General features: G+C 42.2%; 1 long non-coding RNA gene across 2 annotated transcripts; it reads right to left on the reverse strand.

Moving 5' to 3' along the window:
* Positions 1 to 16515: 16515 nt before the first annotated feature.
* On the reverse strand, positions 16516 to 18766 carry LOC103654695 (uncharacterized). Of its 2 annotated transcripts, none has more exons than XR_002269321.1 (2): positions 18060 to 18766; positions 16516 to 16893 (listed from the first exon to the last, which is right to left on the reverse strand). It is a non-coding gene; the product is annotated as an uncharacterized lncRNA (long non-coding RNA). The 2 variants fall into 2 exon arrangements; XR_002269322.1 differs by having other exon boundaries at positions 17209 to 18766.
* Between the last annotated feature and the right edge of the window lie 660 nt (positions 18767 to 19426).

Consider the following 19426-nt stretch of genomic DNA (forward strand, 5'->3'; position numbering starts at 1 on the left):
CCTCGATTCAGGCTGCCGGTTAAAGACGGTGGTTGGCTTCGAGTTTTATTTGTCAGGTTGCACTAGTTATCGCTGCTTGCAGCAAGTTATCTTGGCTTCTTTGAAGCTAGTTATCTGAAGATTGATACTACGTCGTGAAGATCGGGCATCGTGACGCATCATCTGGTATCAAAGCCTCAGTTGCCACGGTAGGATTCTTTACCCTTAGCTACATATATTTCGTGTTCGTCCTATCCACCAAAAAGCCATAAAATATTTTGTCATAGCCCTTTGTTTCAATCTGTTGTTCCAGTGAGTTTTGTTAAGTTTCAGTCCTTAGAGTCTTTGTTTAGTTGCTGATCACTCTATCCTTTGTGTTCCCTTTGAGCCTCTTATATATATCTGAAAATATCCACAAAAAGAAAAATCTGAAAACCCTCATCATTTCCTTCGCGTTAACTTTGATCCTATTTAAGTTATAGCTGCTGGTTGAGTTCTTTGTTAAGTATTATAAAGTGTGCAATATCATATCAGATCTCTGTGTTTAGTTCAAAAAAAAGAGTATCAAAAAAAGAGAAGAAAGAAAAGTACCAAAGAAAAGTATTGAACAAGATTGTGAAAGAAAAGTAGAACAATCAGTTTGTTTATGTGCACAAGTGCTGAAAATTTTATCAAGTTGTTCAACCAGTTTGCTATTATCATTTGGTGCAAAATTTTGGTTGGATCTGATTGCAACACTTGCATTCCAATCATATTCCTTGTCTGCATCAAATCTGAAATTTCTTGCGCGTGTGTTTGATCTATTTACATCACTCGAATCTTGTGGTCAGCACTAGGCAGGGAACTTCTAGTCGGATGGTTATTTAACTTAACAACAACTAGAATTCAGATTGTATCCCTTGTTTATTAATCCCCACCAAGCTCCACATATAAGCCATCGTAATCGGTACTCTGGTCTTGTATTCGCTTAACCACCACTTTCTTGTTACCACCACACATTTTCTTGCAACCCGCAGGGAACTCATAAGAGCTTTGGTTGGTAAGAGTGGTGAGGTTGTGAGATTCTATATAGCTTCATATTCCACCTATATTTGTTGCCTTGTTGCCACTAACTTCGCAGGAAGATGGATCCCAACGTTGAGATTGAAGAATGTGTCACCCTGATACAATTCAATGAGCTCAAACAAAGCATAGAAGCCAAGCAAGATCTGTTGGCACAAGATCTTCAGACACTTATGGCTGAAATCAGAGGTCGTCGTCGACTCCCCGACGGTGTAAGAAACCATGAAGAAGATGGGGAAGAAGATGAAGGAAATTATTCTAGAAGAGCAAGTGAACATGGGAGGAGAAATCAAGGTGCTGCATATGGTAGAGGAAGAGGCCGGAATCGAAGAAATAATGACAATGAAGAATCTGAATTTGGGGATGATCAGTCTCAACATCGCTATGGTCGTCGTCATCATAGAGGCGTCAACCAAGAAGAGAGATTTGGGAAACTTAAGTTTACCATGCCAAAATTTGATGGTAGATCTGATCCTGAAGATTATTTCACATGGGAATTGAAAGTGGAGAAAATCTTCCGCCTACATAATTATTCAGAGGAGAAGAAACTCGCAATGGCATCTCTTGAGTTTGAGGGATATGCTCTGATTTGGTGGGAGCAACTTCTTCGTGATCGTGAAGAAGATGGAGAGGACCCTATTATTACTTGGCAAGAGATGAAGCGAGAAATGAGAATTCGTTTTGTGCCGAAGCATTATCGACGTGATCTTTTTGATAAATTGCAGAATTTGAGGCAAGGAAGTTTCTCTGTTGAGGAGTATTATAAGGAGATGGAGAAGGCCATGATTAGAGCCAATGTATATGAAGACGAAGAGCAAACCATTGCACGTTTCATGGCTGGGTTACACTGCAGCATTCAACGTATTGTTGAGTTTCAGCCGTACCAACGTCTTATTGATTTGGTACATCAAGCCACCAAAGCTGAACGCCAGCTACAACAAGATGCTAAGAACAACAAACCTTTGTCATATGGTGCACGAACCATGACTGGAGGAAGCTCAAGGTTTACTGTTGCACCCTTAGCGTCAAAAGTTTCAACTGGAGACTTGCGATCCCACAATCAAAGCAATTATAGTGGAATGAACGCTGCTGCTCCAATCATGGATTCTAAATCAGCAGCATCCACTTCTACATCAGTGGGCTCTACAGCCAAGAGTAGTGGTATTCAGTGCTTCAAGTGTGGAGGTCGTGGTCATGTCATAAAGGAATGTCCAAAAAATCGTGTGATCCTTGTGACTGATGATGGAGAATATACATCAGCTAGTGAAGAGGAAGCTAAAGCAGGAAATGAAGATAACATTGATAAATCTGAAGAACATACGGGATGTGAATTTGAGCATGGTACTACTCTTGTGGTTACACAAATCTTGAGTGTTCAAATGAAAGAAGCTGAAATTGAACAGCGACATAATCTTTTTCAAACGCGAGCCAAAGTGCAAGACAAAGTAGTAAAGGTGATCATTGATGGAGGGAGCTGCCATAATCTTGCAAGTCGTGAGATGGTTGAAAAGCTTGGTTTGAAGTTGCAGCGACACCCTCATCCATATCATGTCCAATGGTTGAATGAGTCGGGAGATATCAAGATTGGTTATAAGGTGAAAGTTTTGATTGGAGAGTATGTTGACACAATGGAGTGCGATGTTGCACCCATGTCTGTGTGTCACATGCTGCTAGGAAGACCTTGGCAATATGACCGATATTCTCAGCATTGTGGAAGAACAAATCAATACACGCTAGATCTGAAAGGGAGAAAGTTTGTACTCAAGCCTATGACCCCTCAACAAATCATGGCTGAACACTTACAAAAGAAAATTGAAATTAGTACAGCAAGTAGAGGAGGAGGAGAGCAAAAGAAATTGAGTGCCATCCACAATTCGGTGAGCGAGTGCTACAAGCCAAAGTCAAGAGATAAAAAGAAGGAAGAGGGAGAACATCTAGTTATGCTAGCCACAAAATCTGAGCTGAGAGAAGTGAGGAACAACCCATATCAAGTGCTCTTTGTACTTGTGAACAAAGAAGCTTTGATTTCTCCTAACGACATAACATCTCTTCCTAGTGTTGTGGCTGATCTTTTGCAGGACTTTGAAGATGTGTTTCCACAAGAAACACCAGCTGGACTACCTCCACTTCGTAGGATTGAGCATCAAATTGATCTCATTCCAGGGGGTACACTTCCTAACCATCCACCATATCGAACCAATCCTGAAGAATCTAAGGAGATACAAAGGCAAGTGCAAGAACTTCTTGATAAAGGTTTTGTTCGTGAAAGTTTACGCCCTTGTGCTGTTCCTGTGATTTTAGTACCTAAAAAAGATGGATCTTGGAGGATGTGTGTTGATTGGAGAGCTATAAATAATATTACCGTTCGCTATCGCCATCCTATTCCACGACTAGATGGTATGCTTGATAAATTAAGTGGTTCCACAATTTTTACTAAAATTGATTTGAGAAGTGGATACCATCAAATAAGAATTAAAACTAGAGATGAATGGAAAACTGTATTTAGAACAAAATTTGGGTTGTATGAATGGTTAGTGATGCCATTTGGTTTGACAAATGCTCCTAGTACTTTTATGAGATTAATGAACCGTGTCTTAAGAACTTTCATTGGAAAATTTATTGTTGTCTACTTTGATGATATTCTAATTTACAACAAATCTTTTAATGAACATGTGAAACACATTTGGCAAGGCTTAGATGAGCTTAGAAAGGAGAAATTATTTGCTAATCTTGAGCAGTGTAGTTTTTGCACAGACCATGTTGTGTTTCTTGGCTTTGTTGTTTCAGCAAAAGGAATAGAGGTGGATGAATCCAAGGTGAAAGCCATCAAGGATTGGCCAGCTCCAACGAATGAGCCACGAGGGAATAGTCCATTTCGTGTTCTTGCCAAGATCAATGATAATGCATACAAGATAGATCTTCCACCGAGCTATGGAGTGAGCAACACGTTCAATGTTGCTGACCTCTTACCATATACAAGTGAAAACACTTCAGAGTCGAGGACGACTCCTTTTCAAGGGGAGGAGGATGATATGACCATGCCATTAAGCAACACATTACAAACCCCAAGTCATATTATATCAACTCAAGTACAATCAACATCATCACCAACCCAAGCCTTTGATGGACCAATTACACGTAGCCGAGCTAAGAAGCTACAACAAGAGGTTCACCAAAGAGGAAGAACAAAACATATCAAGGACGAGTCAACAAGAAGAGCTATGTCCGAGTCAGTCCAGCGCAATAGAACCGTCCAGAAGAAACAGTCATATCTTTTGATTCCCAAAAGATATGAAGGCCCATAAATACTTTTTGGAAAGCTCTTGAAGTCTAGTTTCCAATGCTTCTACAGCCGACTTAATCAAATCTACCAGAAAGGCAGCCGACCTACTTTAGTGCTGACTGGTCAGAAGGTCAACAGTCTGCTTGATGACCAAGTTTTCGTATTAAACTGCATCATTCTACGAAGTTTCATTAAGCATGCTATATATGGTGAGAAAGCTTATCAAGTTAGCTTTCCAATGCAACCAGTCCCATGTCATTTGAAGATTCCTAGAAGAAGTTATTGTCAAAATACTAAAGGCTACGCAGAAGTCAAACAGCCACACGGAAATCAGCTTTGCAGATCTCCCGAAGAGGCTCCTTCACATTAGCACGTGAAAATACTTTTGTTTCATGTTTATACCTCGCTGAGGCTGGTTGTTACTAGTATAAATACTCCCCCTATGTCTATGATGTAAGGCAGCTTATGATAATCTAAAACAGAACCCCTTTGTTCAGCTGTGTGCTAACAAATATTGAGAATGATCTCTACCCCTTTGCTCTTGTGAATTCCTTCGCGGGATTGCAGAAGCGGCGGCTTCATCCGCTCCCAATTGGTGCTCCTACTCCCTTCGAGGTCTCCTCGATTGATTGTAGGCTGTGTTGGTTGGTTCTTTGAGAGTGTGGTTGGGCGAATCCTCGATTCAGGCTGCCGGTTAAAGACGGTGGTTGGCTTCGAGTTTTATTTGTCAGGTTGCACTAGTTATCGCTGCTTGCAGCAAGTTATCTTGGCTTCTTTGAAGCTAGTTATCTGAAGATTGATCCTACGTCGTGAAGATCGGGCATCGTGACGCATCATGTTCACTCTGTTGCATATGTTTGGTGTAGTGTTCTTTTGTCATTCTCTAAGTGCGATGAATGAATGATTGCTTTGCGTGGGCAATGAGCAGTCTGAGGTTCCCGAGTGTGTTGCAGGAGACTTCCCTGAGCAGCAACCTGGTGAAGGCAAGTGTCCTCCGACCCATTATGTCCTATTTACTTTATAATTCACTATCCCGCATCCCATGATCAAACTAAAGATTGACTAATGTTCTGTTTTCCTACCCTTGGTTAACCTTTGGGAATTGGTTATTATGATTAGTATCATGCTACTGCTTTACTTTAATCAACGACCATGACGAGAAAATTTATGATACGTTGATGATATCTTGATTATGATGATGGACATGTGATACATTAGGGGCTCGAGCTATTAACCGAGTACCTCTCCAGAAGAACCTGTTCGCTGGATGACTACCGGGGAAAACAGTACAACCATGAGGGTGGAATGGGACACCCTTAGCTGATTAATTAGATGAATCTGGGGGTGTAGTTTGCTTCGCAGTTGTGCTGTCAATGGGGGCCGGGGCATAGTGCTTGCTCTGCTAAGGGTGGGTGCCGATGTTCATTCGATTTGGTTTTGTTAGTCACCCACCTTAGGGAGGAGTACTATGTTTATACGACTGGTGAAACCTAACGCGCAACTATACACCAGGGGAATCTTTGTAAAGGCTACGTAGTGAATCCATGACCATTCACCTCCATAGTGAAGATCGGGTCTGTACAACCCAGGCTAGGAAGGTATCACGACTCGTGGGTAAAGTGTGCAACCTCTGCAATGTGTTAGAAACTAGTATTAGTTGTGCTCACGATTATGAGCAGCCTTGGGAGCTCCTTTGATTAGAGTTACTTTGGATACTTTTATGATGATGCTTAATGATGATAATTATAATTATGGTTTCTGGTATTCTATCTTGGAGGGAGTACCATTTGGGTAATAACTTGGGATTATTGTTAAAACTTGGCTTTCTACTAGTAATAAATACCTGACAAACTAAAAGCATCTGCTTTAAGCTTAACCCCACATACAACTAGTCCACTTTAGCCAAACGGGGCATTTGCTGAGTACGTTGTTGCGTACTCACCCTTGCTGAAAAACACCAAACCCCAGGTTGTCCCCATTGCAACCAGTGCTCAGGAGAAGATGAAGGCAACATGGAGGATTTCCATGAGTTTCAGGACTTCGACGAGTTCTAGAATAGATTAGTGGCAAACCCCCTAGCCAGCTGCCTGTGAAAGCCTTATCGTACTGCGTTTTGTTCAGTTCTTTGGTTATGACTTAAGTTAATGGCTCTATGGATGTTTCGGACAACATGATGTAATAAAGTACTTATTTCCACTATTATTTTGAGTAATGTGTGATGATGTCCAATTATGTAATCGTTGTGTATGTGAATTTCTGATCCTGGCACATACATGATTCGCATTCGGTTTACCATCTAAAACCGGGTGTGACATAAGTGGTATCAAAGGCAGGCTGACAGTAGGACCGCTAATCTAGACTAGAATGGTCTCTTTAAGGACTATAGACCCTTATTCTCACCTTGACACTTGGTGTTACTTCAAAAGTTGGTCATCTGGACCAGTTCTCTGTTATACTACTACATATATGCTCACCTTACAAAATTTTTTATCATATTCTTCTTATGGTTTACTTTCTGGTCATATAGTTTTGTTCTTACTCTTGCGATCCCTTTCCCGCCCTCTCGCCTTGTGGAGCGTCCACTGAGTCACACAATGTTTGGACAGTCGAGCCACTTGGAGAGACTGCACCGTCGCCTGCGCGATGAGTAGGAGCACCGACGCTAGGAGAGGGAGCAGCAAGACTCTTCCCCTATCCTTAGAAGGAGGTGGAGTCTAGGAGGCACCCCTCCTTTGTGCCCCAGCTAGAAGTGCCCTTGCACCACCACAGGGCACCCCATCTGATGGAGGATACCTCGACGGAGACGACGACGGTGGAAGTTCGAGCCACATCTCGAAGCCTTCAGAGGAGCAGGAGCTAGAAGGATGGGTCGCCCGACCATCACTCGTGACGCCGCTCGCGGTTGCCATTTCCACGACGCTCTCGACACCTTGCTGCATCGGGACTTCGACCGACACACTTGGTCAATCGAGTACCACTATGTAGTCTACTAGCACAGTCGCGGGTTATACTCAGACCAATGGGAGGCTACCTACTTGGTGCGCCGTCCAGACGATGATCTCCGGGGCGTAGAGGCCTACTAATAGCATTATTCTATCAATGAGCGGGATAGCTGAGGCAGCCATGCAGGATGTTGCACGGCGTGCACTTTCACGGTATTATTTGTTGTTTAGTGGGGTGGCTGGTGGTCTCGACCTGAATTACAACACTCGTCGTTCGACTGACAATCCTCGAGGTGTGATTGTCTCACCCGTTGGTGAGGGCATGTCACACCTAGTTTTAGAAGGTAAACCGAATGCGAACCCATGTACGTGCCAGGATCAGAAATTTACGTACACAATGATTACATAGTTAGACATCATCACACATTGCTCAAAATAAGTAGTTTATTACATCACGATGTCCAAGACATCCACAAAGTCATTAACTTAAGTCATAATCAAAGTGCTGAACGAAACGCAGTACGATAAGGCCTTCACAAGCCACTGTCTGGCGGTTTGCCACTAATCTAGTCTAGAACTTGTCGAAGTCCTAAAACTCCTAAAAGTCCTCCGCATTGCCATCATCTTCTCCTGAGAACTGGTTGTAATGGGGACAACCTGGGGTTTGGTGTTTTTAAGCAAGGGTGAGTACACATCAACGTACTTAGCAAATGTACCGTTTGGCTAAACTGGACTAGCCGTATGTGGGGTTAAGCTCAAAGCAGTTGCTTTTAGTTGGTCATGTATTTATTACTAGTAGAAAGCCAAGTTTTAACAACAATCCCAAGTTATTAACCAAATAGTACTCCCTCTACGAGGGAATACCAAGTACCATAAATGTAATCATCATCATTAAGCATCATCATAAAAGTATCCAGAGTAACTCTAATCAAAGAAGCTCTCAAGGTTGCTCATAACCGTGAGCACGGCTGATATTCCTGTTTCTAACACTCTGCCGAGGTTACACACTTTAGCCATGAGTCGTGATCCCTTCCTAGCCTAAGTTGTATAGACCCGATCTTCACTACCAAGTTGAATGGCTAGGGATTCACTATGTAGCCTTTACAAAGATTCGCCAGGTGTGTAGTTGCCCGTTAGGTTTCGCTAGTCGTACAAACACAGTACTCCACCCTAAGGTGGGTGACTAACAAAACCAAATCGAATGAACCTCAGCACCTACCCTTAGCAAAGCAAGCACTATGCCATGGCCCCCATTGACGGCACAATGGCAAAATAAACTACACCCCCAAGTTCTTCCAATTAATCAGCTAAGGGCGTCCCATTCCACCCTCGTGGTTGTACTGTTTTCCTGGGTGGTCATCTAGCGAACATGTCCTTATGGAGAGGAACTCATGAAACAACCCGAGTCCCTAAAGTATCACAAGTTCATCATCATAATCAAGATATCATAAATATGCTCATCATGTTCATTGATTAAAGCAAAGCAGTAGCATGATACTAATCATAGTAGCCAATTCCCAAAGGATAACCAAGGACAGGGAAAATAGAACACTAGTCAATCCTTAGGTTGATCATGGTATGCAGGATAGTGAATTATAAAGTAAGTAGGACATAATGGGTCAGATGACACTTGCCTTCACTCGGTTGCTGCTAAGGGAAGTCTCCTGCAATACACAGAGAAACCTCAGACTGCTCGTTGTCTACATAAAGCAATCATTCATTCAAGACACTTGGGGAATACCAAAAGAACAGTACACCAAACATATGCAACACACTGAACACATGTTCAACAAAAAGATAAAGACACACAAATGCATTATAGTTTCTAGGGCAAGTCACTATGCTAAGTGGTCTATTGTTCCCTAACTAGATCTATCTCAGTAAATTACTTAATTAAATGAAGTTATTCTAGTGATGGGATCATATATTAAATGGGGATTATGTCTGCAAAGTTAGGCACTTGAATATTCATTAGGGTTTTACTTTTATTTTGTCTTTAATAAATATTATATTACCTTAAATTAACCTAGAGACTAACCACAAAATTGAGATATGGCAACAGTGAATGAACTTAATTTACGCAGATAGAGAATAACATTATGAACATTTTGCAATTTGAACCACCCAATTTAGAGTTCATATGCAAAAGATATGAAATTTACATGTTTTGGAAACAAGACTAAATTAAACCTATTTCTATGATTAAAATAAAGTCCAAGGGTCTCTCTGCAAGAAACTAGGGACTCAGGTTCAAGAAAACTGGACTGCGGGTTGATTCTCGGAAACCCGAGTGGCCCTTTAACAAAATTGCCTAGCAAAAGGGTATCAGACGCTCTCGGCCATCCGAACATAAATCAACAACCGAGATCAGATCCGCAGGCAAGCGCACGTGCAGGCGCGAGCGAGCGCTGACAGATGGGCCAGAGCGGTCAGCGACCCAGGGTGAGGGTGGGATGACCAGTCGGGCCCAGTGCCAAGGCACAGACGACTGACGAGTGGGGTCTAGGGGCATGGGCCCCCACGCGAAGCAGTATCCAGCGATCTGGACCACTGGATTAGGGCTGAATGGCTAAGATTAGGCGCTAGGGGGTTAATTGCACGGCGGCCGGTGCTGCTCCATCCGCAGCGGTGAAGTCTCCGGAGACGAGGCAGGCGTGGACTCTGAGGGGTCTGGGGTCACCGGAGTTGGCTAGGACTGGTGAGGGGGACCCGGTGAACTCGATGGCGGGGTTCTAGCCGTAAAAACGAGGTCGGAAGCAAGTGAATGGTGAAGGGGGTGCTTCGGGGGTCGAGGTTACTCTGGCGAGCAATCCCGACCGCGGGGAGGGGGAATCAGGTGCGCCGATGCTGGCACAAGCTCTGGTGAGGGATGGGGGACACCTAGAGCCAAAACACGGGCACAAGGTGGGGCTAAATCGACCGGACGTCGTGTGGGTGCGGTGAACCGGCGAGGCAGAGCTCCGACGAGCGCAAATTCACTATGGCGAGGTAGAGTTGGGGCAAACAGAGCACATGGATAGGTTCCTCACCTCGAGACGACGCTCGAGGAGGCTTGACACCGTGATTGGAGCTCCAGGTGGACGGCACGGCGGGTGCGCTTCTCCAGCGAGCTCGGGCGGCGGCGACTGAGCGCGGGAGAGGCTGAGAGCGGGTGAAATGATGAATGAGAGAGAGAGAGAGGGTGCACGTGAGGCTCAAAAGGGAGCTGGGGATGTGGGGGCGATGTGGCCGGCTTTCTCGGTGTGCGGGGAAGACAGCTGACAGGCGGGGTCGGAGGGCTAGCGACTACGTGCGCGGGGCCATGGGACAGAAGCACGGGTGTGCGGTGTCACACCCGGATTTAATTGGTAAAGTCGGGTGTGTCTCATATGTGCGCCAAAGAAGAACAACATATATAATGACCAAATGTATAGAGATAAATGTCACAAATATTATTACATAGCGGAAGTATCTTACAAAAATAAATGATAACAATAAAATGAACTAATAATTATTCCTTGGCACCATCAAGCTGACTCGAAGATGCCACCTAGATCAACTCGTACTCCTCGTTGTATACCTCCTCCTGGACTACTTGCTCTTCACCTGTGGGGGGGTTCTATATCGCAAGGGTGAGCTCACAAAAGATCATAGCTCAACAAGTTGTGGGGAATAATGTGCATGAACTCACCAAAGGTGGGAGCTCATGTGAAGTGTAAGGCTGATCAACAAATAAGGGTTAAAGCTGAGCATTGCTTTTAATAAGTTGGTAAAATTTTATTAGCAATTACTAAATGTAAGTGGATACCAAACCAGAGTAATAGTAGATCAAAATTAATAATAAAACCATAATGCGATGAAAATGACAAATTGAGTTTAGTTTCATAAGTTAATCATGTGAGAGTCCTGAGCTGCTCATGACCGCGAGGACGACTAGTATACCAGTTTTACACTCTACAGAGGTTGTACCCTTTACCCACAAGTCATGTTACCCATTTGCCACGGGGTTGATCGGACCCCATACGGGTCTACCAAGGAAGCGAGGCAAGGTAACACTACGAGGCCTTTACAAAGTTCCACTAGCTTCAGAAAACCTGCTACAGTTTATAGGGAGCGCAATACAGGAATCCCCCATCCGAGAACCTCCCTACACTAACAACTCCCCTGCTGCCCTTGCCCCTTTCGGGTAAGGTAGACCTCCACTAGCTTTCCTAATTAGTCAGCCAAGGGCGTCCCATTCCACCCTTGTGGTGGCACGTGTTTCTCAAGTTAAGCTCCATGTTCCAATTAACATAATAGTCTTATCATGAACAAAATAGAACAATAACAATGAAGCATGATCATGTGTAATAATTATCTTAACACCCAAAACCACATATAGCAATAGCAAAGACTACCCAAAGGTTCAGGGGTAAACAAGGTGTAAAGATGACCAAACTAGTGTGACCTATTGAGTCCCATCAAAATTAAGCCTAAGCATGCCAAAATGATTATAGAGAACATTATTGGGTAAATAAAAGTGGTCAAGGGCACAACTTGCCTACAATGAGCTACAGCTCAGCTATTTCCACCTGCTAGGTACCGGGGTCCTCGGTCACTTGCTCGTCTACTCGTAGCAACACAAACAAACATGGCATAGGAGAAATTAACATCACACCAAACATGAGAACATAATGCATAATAGTAATCTACACTTTGTAACGAGATCTTAGGTTCGAGAATCACTAAATTCGGTGTTACGGATAGCAAGTTATGATTTTCCAAAGTTTTTAGGTGTCTGGTATAGAATAAACTAAGTGATTAATTTTAATCTATGTTTCATGATAAAACAGAGTTACTAGGTGATAAAAAATATTAATACAAAATTAATGCAACTGGAATGGATCAAAAAGGAGTTAAAATGAATTAAATATGAATTAAACAACTTTCTGGAATTATTTTTATACAAAAAATCCTTTTCTTTATTAATTTTACTCATTTTCTTTAAACCTTGAACTGCGAGCATAATTACTAGAGAGCTCGGGGTTTAATCTACAAATTCTAGGCCTCGATTGTAATTACTTTTATATTGCTATGGAGCGTGGGTTGATTCCTAAATTCGCTAGGGTCTCTTATGCATAAAGCGCTGGCCGATGGGGTACGGGCCGAGGTCAGTCGTTCGATCGACACCGAACTCGGATTAGATCGCTCATGCCATGAAGCGGTACGCCATGCTATCCATCTGATATGTGATCTACGACGCGAATTTTAAATAACCCGGAATCCCCCCATCCGCCCGATCTGATCTCAACGGCCCCGATTCCCCTGCCCGAATCGATACGTTTGATTTAATCGCAGTCGTAGACGCTCGATCCAACGGTGCACGCTTCTTCCCTTCCCCCTGACCTCGACGGTGGCGGCGAATGAGGCACCACGACACTGCCATGATCGGTCGGTGGCCGAACACAAGCATTAGGTCACTAGCACGTGACTAACTAGAAAAATATGGAGAGCAGGGTTCGGCGAATCGTCTTAGGGGGGTCTTACCGAGATTTGAGAAGGTGACGCAGCTGATCGACGGTGAACAACGGATTCGTGATAGAGCTCGACTCCGACGAGAAATTCGCCCGACCTCCTCTGCTTCCCCGGCCTTAATCCGCCATGGTCACGATCCATGTAACCAGGCGAGTTGCCAAGACCTCTTGTCGACCCCGAAGCGGTGGCGGGAGAGTGATTCTACGGTAGTGGCTCAACTTGACCTATTGTGTCGGTGGAGATGATGTGAGGGTTGTATGGTTGCTGGCTCAACAGGGGTGAGAAGGCGAGGATGCGTCGGTACTTACCCCCCCCCACGTTCAATAACCATCGCCCCTCCATCATCGTGTTTCGTTGCGCCGACCCGAGAGGATGGAGCTGACGAGCTGGCCGCGCACGCCAGCGACTGGGACCGACTCACGCGTGCGAGTGGAGCCTCAACGGCCGTCCCACCAGTCAGTGCCCCGGGTGCCATGGCCCACACGCCAGCGACGCAGCGCGGCAGAGTGGCGATAGACGCACAGTGACTGATGACTGGGCCTGCCATATCGGCGCGCAGGATCCAACCAGGTCGCGCGGTAGGAGGGAGGGTGGGCCGACTGGGGTTTAGGCCCATCACACACTTTTCTTTTTTCTTTCCCTTTTTCTTTTACTTTTCTATTTTCTTTTCCTTTTTATTTTTTTAGATTTCAAATTTGAATTCAAATTTTGTTGTGAAATTCATACTTAGATTAAATGCACAAATTAAAATACCACTATGAAAAGTTTTATTTATTTACATATACATTTTCTTTCTAGTGTGTATTATTTTCCTTTCCTTTTCTATGTCATTTTAAATCCCTAGATTTCAAATTAGGTCAAACCCTAATTCCAACATTATTATCTATGAAGATGCTTAATGATGATGATTATAAGTCCCTCTTGGAGGGAGTACCATTTGGGTAATAACTTGGGATTATTGTTAAAACTTAGCTTTCTACTAGTAATAAATACTTGACCAACTAAAAGAAACTGCTTTAAGCTTAACCTCAAATACAGCTAGTACACTTTAGTCAAACGGAGCATTTGCTGAGTATGTTGATGTGTACTCACCTTGCTTAAATAAAAACACCAAACCCCAGGTTGTCCCTATTGCAACCAGTGCTCAGGAGAAGATGAAGGCAACATGGAGGATTTTCAGGAGTTCCAAGACTTCGAAACTAGGACCTTCATTAATTTAGTAAAAAATGTTGGTCACCGCTACAAAGAAATAACCAGTCATGTCTGGATTTTAGGCTACGTCCAAACTAGAACCAATGTTTCTCACCCACACCAGCTTATCACCAAAAGTATTCTTAAGGCCAAAAGACTCGATCTAGAATCATATACTTGCGATAATTGCATCCTACGTACAACAGGAAGAAATAGTCGGCCATCTTTTTTTTTCAAATGTAACTTTGCTAAAGCTTGCTGGATCTCCATCGGTCTTTCACCCCGTACCAGGTATCAACTCAGAGCCATTTTCAAATTGAGCTACTTCTATTAATGTACTTTGCAAAACAACTAGGTATAGATCCAATAAAAGAACATGCTGAGGAAATGAAAATAATGGTCAAAGATCATAAGGTAATAGGGGCATTCATATTATAATCTCAAATTTATTTTTATCTTTGGACCTTTTACAATTGACATTTTGTAAAGTATGAAGGAACCGAACAACTTAGGGAGGATGTAAATACATGGCTATTTGTGTTCGATTATGTCAATCCTAACTTTGTCCCATCGACTCCAATTGAATTCATCCCAACTGCTCATGCTACTCTATCCAACATAAAGAGGTTAAAGTCGTCGCATATAGGTACTAATTGCCAGATGAATTCAAGCATTGGTCAACATTTTTCTAGGATGCTACAAGAAGACAAATAAAAAATACATGATATTTTTAATGGTCCAATGACTACGGAGAAGTGTACTTAAAAACTTATGAGGCATGGTTTGAGAGGCAAGGTATGACATGATCTTGGTCTCAAATTATTGAAAGAAGATTGAAAACATCGTCAGATATTCATGACATTAGAAGACTCTAACGCAAAAGACTATATTTTATCTTATGTTGTGTTAGTGTGTTGAATGTTATGATCATTGTAGTGAGTTGCGAAATATAAAGTGATTGTGATATCTGAGAATTATGAATTGGTGATTGTTATGAACTATGCTTGTTTTATATTGTATGTATGTTATTAACCCTGTGATATCAGTTTTGTTCTTTGAATTGATGCATATATACATATCTATTTTGGTATCTGCATTAATACATATATACATACCAATATGGCCCTGGATCAACTTTGTAGTGCCGATGCAGGCCAAGAACCGGTACTAAAGTCCTCTCTATAGTACTGGTTCATACAACTGGGACTAAAGATTGAGACCTTTAATCCTGGATGCCAAGTACCAATTGAGTGTTCGATATTGTAGTCAGTTTCCAACCAATAATGATGTCGCATGCTACAGTAGTGTCATGAACCTCTTGCGAGACCAATGACCTTGAACGCAGACACCATTTATACGGCAATCATTCTCACTGTTTATCAAATCTCTGGTGTAGTTATTTATGCGCTCTTAATTCTAAAAATGAAAACTTTCTACACTATACGTTAATACGTGCAAACTATCAAGTAAATTTAAGATTATATAAATCTAAAAACTTGACCATTATTCCCAATTAAAAAACACATTTTCTCTATAAATAAACTATAAAATAAGCTATACTAGCAATGAAAGATGAGAAAATGAAATATCTAACATATAGAACCATAAAATGGATGGCATATTGAAACTATATTTACATATGGTCCGAACAAAGAATAGACATCAACTCTTCACCCAAGTAAGGATAAAGAGCTTCAACCTTCTACCTACTCGATGACTCGGTTAAGTGGGGAAGGTCCATATATAGTATGAATATTTATATAGATATTTTTAAAATCTTCTATAATCTAGATAAACTTAAAAAATGACAAACACGTTTCCAAAACAACGCACACAATGAACATAGGAAGTACATAACCGATGACTGGTGACCCTGCTTGGTACACTCATACATCATTAGTCGAGTCCACAACACAGGAACTAGAAAGTTCTATTATATTGCTGTCACTGGCAAGTCTACACTGTGCAGTGTTTATTGTTGAAAACTTTGCCACCCCCCCTTGGAAACTTCCTGTCTAGTCACATCAAGTCTTGAGTGTAGTGTTCAATTTTCGTCGTCACTTTATAGTCTTGTTTGAAAGGTGCAACCTCCCTTTTGCATGCCATCATATGTCATGAAATTATTACTCCCTAAATTCCTACCGTCGCTTCAAGATTTTCCTTGAATGTTAGTCTTCAAGATTTTTCATAAATGTAGCATCCCAACTATAGCCTCAATTCCTAAATAAGTTAATTCTTAAATCAATTTTTAACTAAATTTTTAGAGCTCTCTTAAATCAATTTTTAACTAATTTTACAGAAAATAGTTTTATCGCTTGATTAGTATGATTGTTAGATGCACCGTAAAAGATATTTTTATAATATACTCATTTGATGTTATAATTATTTGTGCATAGCTGCATATGGAACCTCACAAAAGAGCAGTTGTTTCTTGTTCGTTGGACATTACGAGCAGCATACTTTGTGCATCTTTTGTACTAGCTTTAATTCTGAGTGTTTTTGAACTATTTACAACACAATCTACGTACATATATTCAAACTTCACTCTACGAATAGAACAGTCCGTGCAGAATAGTAAAAAACAATATTTTAAATAAGCTATTTGATAATCTGTTGGAGGCGGTCTTACGGCAACACGAACTGACGTATATGAGCTGTTGTCAGCCGCTGATGATGATATGATCATCGACATACTTAAGTCTGTAATTGATCATTACAGTTCAAAATAATCACAACTAACGCTTTGGTAGAAACATTCCTTGTTCTTGGTGTAAATGGATGCTGACAAGCAGTCATAGTACTTGGTGAAAGCGCACGAGCTTTGTAGTGGTATGCGTAATGCGTTCACGCACATCTCCTTTGTGATGGACCTAGTTCACGCACGAGCTTTGAAGCTTTGAAGTGGAAATGGGCATTTGTTTCCCCGAAATCTTGACTTCGCAACTTGAAATTCGTGCCATAAATAGTTAGAACAAGTACAGCTCATACCAGAAATAGTTAGAACAACTGAACAAGTATAATAAGATGTAGGCAGATTATAAGAAATGTCATTTCAGATTTATAGTAACTAGTAATCTACACGCGCCCACAGCGCGCGCATAAAACATCTTGTAATATAAACGATAAGAATATTATATCTTTCTAACCAAGTAATTTATACGCAGTGCAAGTAATATATATATGCAAAAGGTAGAATAGTTGGGTGCATTAGCAAGTAATATAAAAAAGCAAGGTACATTTTTTTCTGGGATATCATACCTGATCCAGTAAAAGTTGCAACATGTGCAAAGGAGTTTGTGAATTGTGATGCTCCCAAACAATGAGTGAACATGCCAATATACGATATTAGGAAGGAACAAATTAGATTTGTTGTATCTATGTAGAGGAGGGATTGGAATAACAGAAAATGTGTATGTGCATTATTGTGTATGAAGGGACACTATAAATAAATGGAGATCTGTAAATGTCAGTATTGCTAACCTCGAGAGGATATTAATTTTTGTTCTCATAATGACTATTTGCTACAAAGAAATTTGAAATTGTAAAAAGATGTAGCCACCTCCAATCAACACCAATTGCCCCAAATGTATCAATATTTCTCGTTTTTTCATATCAAGAAATTATATTTGCACTTATGAATTTCAATTTAAGGTTATACTATATGTCAAATATTTTAGTTAAAATATGTAAACATATCTAACATAATAATTTATATATTTTCTATATCATGGTTATTATTTTAAATAATTTGTTAGTATCAGTAGTGTGCGAGTCGTTGAGTAAATTTTTTTCATAAAAGTTGAAACATGACACATATTTATGTCTCGTGTGTGTGTGGTCGGACAGCAGCTTGCTAAAGTAGATGTTAGTCTTGAAACGGGAGTCAAACCCAGTCCTAGTGTAGACTCCAACGACGGAAGTTGCTTCTTCTTGTTGAAGTCTATAGCTACAGTCCTGTTTCCCCACCGCCCCACATGTACCCCTCGCTTTTGCCTTGGCCAGTACTCAGGTCCATCTCCACCTCAACAATTTTAATTCTAATCGCCCTGCCACCACGCCATTTCGAGACAGCAAAGCAAAAATTAACACAACAAGATTTGAAAACTCACTTGCATCTAAAGTTCCTAATCTTGTCCTCCACCAAGAGAACCTTGGGGACCTGCAATCAGGTGTCGCCGTCAGGCCAAATCAAGAGAAGAACTAAAAATGCGAGTAGAAGTGATGAGGGGATGAGAGACGTGCACGCTGCTGGAGCACTTCTTGAGAAGGTCGGAAAGGTCGCCCGGGTCTGCGCATCCTGTCTCAACCTGAGACGGAGCATTGGGTGCTGGATCGAAGTGTTTGGGAGTGCGGGCAGGGGGGGCATACCATCCGGTGACGCAGAGACAGGCGAGGAAAGCCATGGCAAGAGGGACCCTGCCCGAGGCGAGGGCGGAGGCATCGGAGGAGGAGGGCTGAAACATCAGAGGAGGCCGGGACATTGGATCGACGATTTTCTCGCCGCATGGCGCTGGCCAGCCTCCATGGTGGTGGAGATCTCCGACGTTGGGCTCTCGGTGCCTCCTGTCTACTCCTGACAGCGCATGGGGAGAGAGTCGGTGAAGAGGGACCGTACCTGGAGTAGCTTTCGTCGGCTGTGACGGTGGCGTCCGTTTTCTCACGGCGACAATGGAGTTTTTCCTTCTTGAAGCCGCCACTTTGTGCCCCGTCTAGAAACCGTCAGACGCTTGGAGCAGATAAACCGTGAAGAAGACCGCTGCGCTTTCTGACGTGTGTTGCTGGCCGTTGGAGGAGCATCGTGCGGCAAAAACATGAAGAGCCGACGTGGACAAATGGGATGCGAGATTTGCTCCCGTGGTTAATATATAGAATGTAGAAGAAAGAGAAAACAAAAAGAGAATATTTTGATGAAGCATATCTCAGTAATTTCTATCATAGAAAATATGATAAATTTTCTTTTTACCCCTCAAATGGGACATCGGGTAGTACAATCACAATTTGGCAAAGCTCAAAATTCGTGGGTGAACTGATTCTTGATAATGAATATGCCTAAATGGTTAAATTCGGCTCATCCTTGGCAAATGAATCTGGGGCTCTTATAAACATATATGCTCCATGCACACCGAGTGGGAAATTGGCATTCTTGCAATAGTTCAATATCCCATTTGCGCTTTTATAAACATATATGCTTCATGCTTCAATGCTTCGATTAGCCAAATTGGGGGTATTAGAGATACCACTTAAAGGGCAATCCTTCACTTGGACCAATAGGTAACAACAACCTTTGCTTGAAAAACTAGATAGGTGTTTCGTATCTCAAGATTGGTTGGCTCAATATCCAGGGACACGCACACACACCCTCGCCCAAGATGTTTCTGATCATGTCCCCTCGGTTGTGCAAGTTTAGACTGGTATCCCAAAACCTCTGGTGTTCCGCTTTGAAAACTACTGGTTACTCCATGAAGAGTTTGCAGAG

This window comes from Zea mays, chromosome 4 (genome assembly GCF_902167145.1).
Source record: "Zea mays cultivar B73 chromosome 4, Zm-B73-REFERENCE-NAM-5.0, whole genome shotgun sequence".
In the NCBI taxonomy this organism is placed as follows: domain Eukaryota; kingdom Viridiplantae; phylum Streptophyta; class Magnoliopsida; order Poales; family Poaceae; genus Zea; species Zea mays.